Genomic DNA, 10,951 nt, shown 5'->3' with positions numbered 1-10,951 from the left:
AAAAAAGAAGCTACTAGCCAAACAAGCAACAAGCTACAAGCCAAAAACTAGCCAACAAGCTACTCACAAGACAATTAAGCCAAAAATAAACCCAATTTCTGTGTTTTTCCATGGGTTTGGCATGTCTGAAAAGCATCTTAGCACCTAACTTCCATTTATTTCAGTGGGTGCTAGGCCCCTACATGCTTTCTGAAAATCTCTCTAGGTGCCTAAATACATTTAAAAATCTGGTCATTAGTGTTTAAAACCTGTTACTTTTTTATTGTGAGCATTGCAAGCTGCATAAAACCTACAAGAACTGATATTATTCTCTTTCGGAGCAGTTTAACTTCATTCATGATAAAAGAATGTTTTCTATTTGTTGCACCTAAAGTTGTCGTAACTTTACGTCTATAGATATGGGTCCAGTTCTGCCCATCTGTATTCAATTGGTCTTTACATATGCAGGTAATCTAAATGACAGGTTTCAGAGTAGCAGCCGTGTTAGTCTGTATTCGCAAAAAGAAAAGGAGTACTTGTGGCACCTTAGAGACTAACAAATTTGTTAGTCTCTAAGGTGCCACAAGTACTCCTTTTCTTTTTGGTAATCTAGATGAAATCAATAAGCAGGGATTTGCACGATCAGTCCCTATGGACCTGATCGATAGCCCAATGAAGGCAGTAGAAATCTTTCTGTTGATTTTAATGGCATCATATAAGGATCTGAGTGGCATTTGTTTCGTAAACTATTTGTATATTTAAAAAAAATTGTTAACTTCAGCTGTGGATTTTACAGAGGGAAGGAAGATAATCAGAACTGTAAATATTACTTCTTTTGAAGGGAAGCTTGGGATCACTAATTGCTAATTTGAAATTCTTCTCTGGTTTTCAATAGAATGTTGCTTATTGCATCATCTACTGTTAATAATAATAATATAATTTTTAAAAATCTTGTCACTGTCACAAGTAAGGCCAATATGACCAGCTTTAATTTTCTCTAATCATTTTAATCTATGTTTATACACAGTATATTTTTATCTTAAAAAGTGCATGCTTGAAGTGGGGTGCATTAGTGTTTACCAATAGCTGGATTCTCAGTCTCAATAAACAAACTAATTACCACATTCACAAAAGGGTGCCATTTAATTGAGTGGTATCAGATTCGGCCCCCAACTATATATCATATTTATTCTAGGGACAGAGTCTTGCTGGTTTGTTGGTAGAGGGGAGAGGAATGGGACAAAGAGGGTTAATTTTAAGCGCTTTTTCTGTTGCAGGGATTGGATAGGGTCCTTGTGCATTTTGCACTTTTCTGGTTCAGCTGAAGGAAATGAGAAGCTGAGGTGACCTCTTTCTTACTACAACCTAGCTTGAAAGTAACAGAGGAACCATGCAGAGCATAGGAATTAGCGTGGCCAGTGCAGGGTAGAGAAAGCATAGACACACACAGCATTTGTTGAGATGTAACGGTACAGTGATTATGCAGTAACTATTCAATATGCAAATCCAAATCCCTTTACTCTGCAAATCCATTATTCACACGTCAGTACAGAGATTTACATACAGGGAATACCTACATATTGAGAAATAACTGCACAGTGTTTGTACAGATCAGACACTCTGAACTAGAATTCAGAGAAATGTACACCAAGGGAAAAAACGGTAGAGTTATGGATCAGTAAGTAAGTGTCTAGCATTTTTCTGCTGTGATTGGTTGAGACAATTCCATATTATAATAGCCAGTACTTATGTCTGGTGACTCTGTGTGTGTCTGTGTGTGTGTGTGAGTGAGTGTGTGCATGTGCACGTGCATATGGTGACAGTAGGAACCCTTATTTAGCAGAATCTAGTCCTTGAAACGGAATATGCCTTTGTTACTACTAATGAGCGGTCATCACACAGGGTCTGGACTGAAAGATCATTTCATCCCAATTGCTAGGACTTCACACTTGAACTCCCAAAGCCAATGGACTAAATACCCAGTTATTACACTGGGGTGCACATGTCCCTTGCTGGAATAGGTACCAGTGAGAGAGAGCTGGAAGACAGGCGGCTTTTAGATTGTGGGGTAAGCAAGGGCTTTTAGATAATATTTCAGTACTGCGTGACTCTGCTGAGTACCATCTTAGATATACTTTCTGTGACTTGCCATAATTATTTTTACCTCTCTTTTACTTAATGATTATCTATTTCTGTGCAGTTGCTAATAAAAAATATTTTGTTTAAGAGAATTTAAATTGGGTCTCATAACTTAACTGGGGAAATAGCAGACATCCCAAAAGAGGGAATAAAGTGCTCAGGTCTACCGAGGGAGACTGAGGAATTAATAGGTACAGGTCTTGAGTAGAGAAGAGGCTTTGGCCTCTCTCCCAAAACAGTGTCCTAGAAGGGCTGCCAAGGGTCTCTGTGAGCATGAAAGAGCTTGAACAATCCAGACCAGGTGTTTTCAATCTTTTCCTTAGTGTGATCTGCATCTTAATAAAGACATTCCATGGGGCCCTTCCCTCCCATTCATGCTTGCACACACTACCTTCCTCTCTTTCCACTGGTGATCAAATAGCATCCATGAGACAACTACAGAAAAAAAGTTATATGGAGGAAAGTATGTAATGCGGTTTTTTTTTAAGTTTCCTTTACCGTGATTTAGCAACTGGCTCCCTTTCTTTTCCTTAACATGCTAAATCACATTAAAAGAAAGGTTTCAGAGTAGCAGCCGTGTTAGTCTGTATCCACAAAAATAAAAGGAGTACTATGGCACCTTAGAGACTATGCCACAAGTACTCCTTTTATTAAAAGAAAGTAATCATACTTTAAATATTTCCTCATATCACTTTCCTCATATCCCTAGGAAGGGATCTGCACTGCCTACTTCCGCCAACAAACAGCCTGCCTGAACTCCCAGAGTTCAATACAGTCATTGATGGAGTAGTTCTGGACACCCTAAAGGACCCAAGAGCTGTGAATCCTACTCATGCTCTTCCAAGCTGGTGGAAGAGTCATGAGCAACTGGTGCCACTCATGACTGAAATAGCTCATGCCTCATTCAGATAAGGAACCCTTATTTCTTACTTCAAACATGCAATAGTCTGACCAACATTGAATGAACCCACCATGGATACATTGGTTCTATCTCACTACAGCTCCAATATCAAACTGTTCCTGAGTGAGCTCAGAGAAGTTAGCTAAAGGCTGACTACATGCTCATCTGATTGAAGCTAATAGTCTAGACCCTGCACAATCTGGATTCAGGCCAGGACAAAGAATGGAAATAGATTTAGTGGCACTGATGAACAGTGCTTGAGTCCTAAAAAATAGAAGTGCCAGAACTCAGTTATCCTTTGGACCTCTGCTGCCACCTGTCTGGGTCAACTTGCTCACAGACCAACCGAAACAGGTGGGGTGTCACTATACTCCTGCCAGGACCTCTCAACTTGTGCAGCAGTAAAGAGCTCTGCCTCCTCTCCCTTCCTTGGGGGGGGGGGGAAGAGGGGGAGCCTGTGGCACTGACCGGAGAGGCAGGGACAGAGGCACAACAAAGGGGGGGACCCAGACCTTTCCCTTGTCCAGCTCTGAGCAGAGACCCAGCGGTTTCAGCCTCCCCTCCTGGCCATGCCTGAGACAGTAGCACAGGGTGACTCTGTAGCTAGAAACTCACCGTCTGCACAATGTAGGGAGAAAATTTTTATTTTACTGTTATCTCCCTCACGCCACCTTGGATCCCTTTAACAACAACAGGGAATCCATATTGGTTGCCCTTCTTCCTCAGCCCCTGTTACACCTTTGGTGCCCTTTTTGCTCTAAGGTGGAAAACTGGGTAGGTCACCTTATCTGTAATCTGCCTTGCAACCGTACATTATAATAAGAACAGCAGCACATCTGTCAGATGGGGCTGCTCATCTTGGAGGTAGCGTGTGCTGCTGCTGCCCATCTGAGAGGCAGAGTGCTGCAGTGCGCTATTGCTTGCCTTGGAGGGTAGACATTAATATCATTCATAAGGCTGTAGGAAACATTTCTTACCTGCATGCAAGAAAGAGCTGTCATCTGCTGTTCTGATCCTGCCTGAGACACCCACCCACAATAACACAGGGAAGAAGAGCTGCAAGAAGAACAAGACAAAGCTTCCATCAGTCTGTACCTGAGGTCCTGCCTTCCACCTGCCTTGCCACCTGGATCAGGTCCCAAGCCAGTCCTGTCATTGCCGGTGCCAAGCATAAAGCTGCAGGATATGGTAGAGACTCATTTGTCCTCCATCTAACCTACCTGGGGTCAGCCTTGGGAAGGGAGCTAAGCCCTCTTTGTCACAGCCAGTGCTTTTGTAATTGGTTCCCTTATTTTTCAATTATAGTTTGGGAGTCCTTATGGTTACCTACCTGTTACTTACCTGAGTTATTCTTACCCTTGTCAACTGTTGTCTGTCCAATAAACCTGTTCTTGTTATACACCCTATCCATTGCCAGTTTTCCTTTGGGAGAAATAAGACCGTGATGATAGACGCGGGAGGGGAAAGATGTTCCTGAGACTGCTCCTCTGGCTGAGTATAAAATCCAGTCAACAACAGGAGGTAACACAATGGGGTACCTGCATCCCCACCCAATAGGGGAACACCTGCCAGAGTCCCAGGCTGGGGGGACCCAGCACTTTCCACAGCCTCCTGCCCCAGGCAGGGGAGCACCAGGGAGGAGGGCTGCAGCCTGTATGCCAGGGCTTTCCAGAGGGAGTGGGCTGCAAGGTACCTCCCCCAGAGCTCTCCAAGTTGTGCCCTAGCTGGCATTGGGAGCCCAGGCTCAGCACATCCCAGAGCTTCCTTCCCAAAATTTCACTGCTTTGCACTTCAAGTGCAAGTCACACTTCTTTGACCTCACCTTCTCCAACACACACAGAGAAGTGTGTTCATTTTACAAAATCACTAAGACTGAAAACCTACCAAAACAAAATACTCTGCTGCACACACAATTCTTCCCCTGGGGAGCAGAATGGGCTTTTTGCCTTGTCTTTTAAGGGCCTGATCCTGCTCTCACCAAACATCATAAAGGTTATTTCAAAATAGATAGATGCATTTGCCTCTTCAAAGCACTATACACATATTATACTAGACAAACTCTATCTAGCTAATGGTATGTTCAGCATCACAGGGAATGAGTTGGAGGGTTTTAAAGATATTTAGAATATGGAAGACTTTCCACACTCAATTTGAACAATTTTGAAGTCGGCCTGTTTTGCCCCTCAGAAATCTTGACAAAGTTTATTTGAAACACTAATCAATTTACTATAAATAAAGAAGGGCATCGCTGTTTGGCTTTCAATTGGTGTGAAAAAATACAATTAATATAAACCTGAAGAAGGGCAAACTCTTCTTTACTGGTCCACTTTGTCATTTGAGAGCCTGATGTATGTTGAAATTATATGAGTTTATTTAAAAGAAATTGATTACATTTGTGCCATTCACCCCAGTGGAATTTTCCCAGCTTATATATCACATCAGGCTTTAAAGAGGTATCAGTAGAATTATTATACAGTAAAGCATCAGTCAGATTTCATTTTTTGGTGTATCTGTTCCCCATTGAGCATAGGGCTTACTGGACATCACCAACGTTTTGGAGTTCAGCTGTTCACACTATGAAATGTTTCCAAGCCCAACTTTAGCCCTAGCTGAATGTTCTTTTTCATTATTCCCTTTTTATTTATGATTCACCACATTTATTAAGCTAAAAGCTTGCACTGCAGAAACTGTCTAAAGCATACCCCCTACATACAAACTAATCTCCAGATTACTAGTGAAATTGCTGCCTTTGTATACTTATGGACTGATGTGATAACTGAAAATAACTTCCATTAGCACTATAAAAACTCCAGCTGATACCAAAAGAATTTCATTTGATACCAGCAGAGAAAAATATTGGCTACTGAGATACTTTTTGTTCCTGGGTATTTACAGTTAGCTAGAATCCAGGTACCATTCAGAAAGTCAGAAGTCTCCAGATGTTTTCCTTAACATAAGACCCTTTACAGTGAGCCTTCTACCTTGAGGCTGACTAACATTCATCTATTAAAAGGATTTTTTTCTCTCCTATTCCCTGTATGTCTTCCAGGTTCTCCAGGTTTCTAGGAATGACATTTCTTGTGGAGAGTTCAGTCTTTAAGAAACATGTAGGCACTTGACTCCTGTCCATTACTGGGTTTGTATAATTTTTGCAGCAGCAGATGGCTCCTGTGATGCATGTGTACTGCTCTAAAAGGTAAACGGTGTTACAATAACTATGACCTAGTACTATTCTGATGTTATGCCACATTGTTTTTTGTACATCAGAGGCTGGGAAAGCCTGTACCAACACAATAAGAAGAAACAAAGAACCATCAAAGTGCTGTACAAATGTGTAATGACTCCTTGACCCTGTGTTGAAGATACTGTCTACAACTATAGATAGGGAAGCTGATACACAGAGATGTGAATTATAAAAGTCTGGGTGATCAAAAAAATACTTTGCTGTTTAGGTTGAATGCCATATAGTCTTTAGATAGCCCCCAACCATTTTCTTTCAGACAAATATCTGATTTTACCTCAGCCCCTTGACCAGAATATCTCAGAGCAATCAGATTTCCTGGAGCCAAACTGCAAATTACCTTCAAATTCCAATGTAGGTCTTAAGTACACATTTTTGTACGGTAGGTGACTCAAAAGTTAGAAGTGCAAAAGGATTCCAGGATACAATTAATCAGATAATTATTTCTCTAGTTAACCATAATATCAAGAATAAAGAGTTCAATGAATTCTTTAGCAGTATGCTTTTCTCTTTAGCTAAGCATTCTTTAAATACTGCACTCTTTCACTCTCTCTTTTGTAATTGAATAAGTTTGTGTGGTAATTTTCTCTACCTTTTTATATTTTAAATTCAAATTCAATTAATAACTGACTTAGCTAAAAGACACTTTGTTTCAGACTCCATTTCAGATTGTTTGCCATTGTGTTCTAGCTGCATCCAGTAACTTTTATAAATGATAACTCTTCAGCTCAGTTGCACAAAAACAAAGACATCAGTAGGGTATTTGTGGAGGTGTGTATCCTTAGTTCTCTATAAAATTAGCTTGGTTAATTAGAAAAGGAGTACTTGTGGCACCTTAGAGACTAACAAATTTATTAGAGCATAAGCTTTCGTGAGCTACAGCTCACTTCATCGGATGCATTTGGTGGAAAAAACAGAGGAGAGATTTATATACACACACACAGAGAACATGAAACAATGGGTTTATCATACACACTGTAAGGAGAAAAGGAGTACTTGTGGCACCTTAGAGACTAACAAATTTATTAGAGCATAAGCTTTCGTGAGCTACAGCTCATCCGATGAAGTGAGCTGTAGCTCACGAAAGCTTATGCTCTAATAAATTTGTTAGTCTCTAAGGTGCCACAAGTACTCCTTTTCTTTTTGAGAATACAGACTAACACGGCTGCTACTCTGAAAACTGTAAGGAGAGTGATCACTTAAGATAAGCCATCACCCACAGCAGGGGGGGGAAAGGAGGAAAACCTTCCATGGTGACAAGCAAGGTAGGCTAATTTCAGCAGTTAACAAGAATATCAGAGGAACAGTGGGGGGTGGGGTGGGGGGGAGAAATACCATGGGGAAATAGTTTTACTTTGTGTAATGACTCATCCATTCCCAGTCTCTATTCAAGCCTAAGTTAATTGTATCCAGTTTGCAAATTAATTCCAATTCAGCAGTCTCTCGTTGGAGTCTGTTTTTGAAGCTTTTTTGTTGAAGTATAGCCAGTCTTAGGTCTGTGATCGAGTGACCAGAGAGATTGAAGTGTTCTCCAACTGGTTTTTGAATGTTATAATTCTTGACGTCTGATTTGTGTCCATTCATTCTTTTACGTAGAGACTGTCCAGTTTGGCCAATGTACATGGCAGAGGGGCATTGCTGGCACATGATGGCATATATCACATTGGTAGATGCGCAGGTGAACGAGCCTCTGATAGTGTGGCTGATGTGATTAGGCCCTATGATGGTATCCCCTGAATAGATATGTGGACAGAGTTGGCAACGGGCTTTGTTGCAAGGATAGGTTCCTGGGTTAGTGGTTCTGTTGTGTGGTGTGTGGTTGCTGGTGAGTATTTGCTTCAGATTGGGGGGCTGTCTGTAAGCAAGGACTGGTCTATCTCCCAAGATCTGAGAGAGCGATGGCTCGTCCTTCAGGATAGGTTGTAGATCCTTGATGATGCGTTGGAGAGGTCTTAGTTGGGGGCTGAAGGTGATGGCTAGTGGCGTTCTGTTGTTTTCTTTGTTGGGCCTGTCCTGTAGTAGGTGACTTCTGGGTACTCTTCTGGCTCTGTCAATCTGTTTCTTCACTTCAGCAGGTGGGTATCGGAAACCTACTGACCGCTATTCCTACCTACATGCCTCTAGCTTTCATCCAGATCATACCACTCGATCCATTGTCTACAGCCAAGCGCTACGATATAACCGCATTTGCTCCAACCCCTCAGACAGAGACAAACACCTACAAGATCTCTATCATGCATTCCTACAACTACAATACCCACCTGCTGAAGTGAAGAAACAGATTGACAGAGCCAGAAGAGTACCCAGAAGTCACCTACTACAGGACAGGCCCAACAAAGAAAACAACAGAACGCCACTAGCCATCACCTTCAGCCCCCAACTAAAACCTCTCCAACGCATCATCAAGGATCTACAACCTATCCTGAAGGACGAGCCATCGCTCTCTCAGATCTTGGGAGATAGACCAGTCCTTGCTTACAGACAGCCCCCCAATCTGAAGCAAATACTCACCAGCAACCACACACCACACAACAGAACCACTAACCCAGGAACCTATCCTTGCAACAAAGCCCGTTGCCAACTCTGTCCACATATCTATTCAGGGGATACCATCATAGGGCCTAATCACATCAGCCACACTATCAGAGGCTCGTTCACCTGCGCATCTACCAATGTGATATATGCCATCATGTGCCAGCAATGCCCCTCTGCCATGTACATTGGCCAAACTGGACAGTCTCTACGTAAAAGAATGAATGGACACAAATCAGACGTCAAGAATTATAACATTCAAAAACCAGTTGGAGAACACTTCAATCTCTCTGGTCACTCGATCACAGACCTAAGACTGGCTATACTTCAACAAAAAAGCTTCAAAAACAGACTCCAACGAGAGACTGCTGAATTGGAATTAATTTGCAAACTGGATACAATTAACTTAGGCTTGAATAGAGACTGGGAATGGATGAGTCATTACACAAAGTAAAACTATTTCCCCATGGTATTTCTCCCCCCCACCCCACCCCCCACTGTTCCTCTGATATTCTTGTTAACTGCTGAAATTAGCCTACCTTGCTTGTCACCATGGAAGGTTTTCCTCCTTTCCCCCCCCTGCTGTGGGTGATGGCTTATCTTAAGTGATCACTCTCCTTACAGTGTGTATGATAAACCCATTGTTTCATGTTCTCTGTGTGTGTGTATATAAATCTCTCCTCTGTTTTTTCCACCAAATGCATCCGATGAAGTGAGCTGTAGCTCACGAAAGCTTATGCTCTAATAAATTTGTTAGTCTCTAAGGTGCCACAAGTACTCCTTTTCTTTTTGCGAATACAGACTAACACGGCTGCTACTCTGAAACCTTGGTTAATTAGTGTTTCAACACATGCCGCTTTGTGCATTTCTTGGTTATTTCTGTCTTCTTTGTGTTACATTTGGTTGCAGGAGGAGGTTTATACACAACAATGCCGTGGATAAGAAATTAGAAGACTTTTCCCAGCAACATCTGTGATTCCAGCACTTCAGACAGAGCTTGATGAGGGTCACGTAGGGTTGCCCAGAGGGAGGGCAAAAGGGGCAGTTTGGCCCGGGGTCCCCAAACCAGTGGAAGTTGAGATAATAGCATTGCATCACACCACTCTCTCAAATTTGTTCTGGGTACCCCTTCACGAATGCAACTTAGGCTCCTAAATCTGATCAGTGTTTCAATGCTCAGTGCAGAAATGCCTAAATACCTTTAAAAATGTGGGCCTATGTGTTAAATTGTGCTACGCTCACATATCTTGAGTAAACCTTACTTTACAAGTAATCTCATTAAAACCAATGGGACTACTAGCAGCATGAGGTCCAATTTAGTGTGAGTCAGGGTAACAGAATCAGGTTCTCTGTCAGCCTTAGTAACAAGTTTGGAAGGAAGGGTTCAATTACTTGGAAAAAAGCATTTCCGTATTACTAGAAAAAGAAACTGAAATGTCAGATACATTAATATAATTGCATGTACAATTCTACTGATGAAAGAAAATATGTATGTCAACTTTTAATATTTATACATTTTGAATTAAGTATATTGGATGATAGTCTACCACTGGCTTTGTCTAATTTATATCGGGAAGAAGTCTGGGACACTTTTTCCTCTGTATTTTCTCTGGAAACAACCTTTGATTTTCCCATAGCTCATCTGAAAGAATCTTAGCATTGTTTTAATATTGTGCTTTCGCTTTCTCTCTATGGTTACGGGATGATCTCTTCAGTACAAGCCTCTTGACTACCTAAAAATAAAACATGGCTTCTCACTCAAGGGTTGTTTATGTATTCTGCAAACTAGAAAAAAATTCTACCATCTCTGCAGTCTCAGGAATATAGTTATATGTTAATTACCTCTACAGTCCAAAGAAACTTTACCCTTTAAAGTTAATTTTCTTTATAAGCCATGGGCTAAATTTAGTGTGGTTTCACATTATACCAGTGTAAACCCTTGCACTTGGTCTTTATGATGGAAACTCCACTGGATCCAGATTTCAGAGCTGCAACCTTTCTTCTGCCTTGGGTGCCATAAAGGCCTAACACATACAGCAAAAAGAGTGGGCAACACTAATCATTTTAGTATTTTTAGTCTTATGATTGGCCTAATATGAATAGAGAGGTAAGTAAATACACCTTATTTTTTTAAGTCAATAAAACGATAGATAAGATTC

This window comes from Dermochelys coriacea, chromosome 1, assembly GCF_009764565.3.
Source record: "Dermochelys coriacea isolate rDerCor1 chromosome 1, rDerCor1.pri.v4, whole genome shotgun sequence".
Taxonomy (NCBI): domain Eukaryota; kingdom Metazoa; phylum Chordata; order Testudines; family Dermochelyidae; genus Dermochelys; species Dermochelys coriacea.
This window is presented reverse-complemented; position numbering follows the sequence as displayed.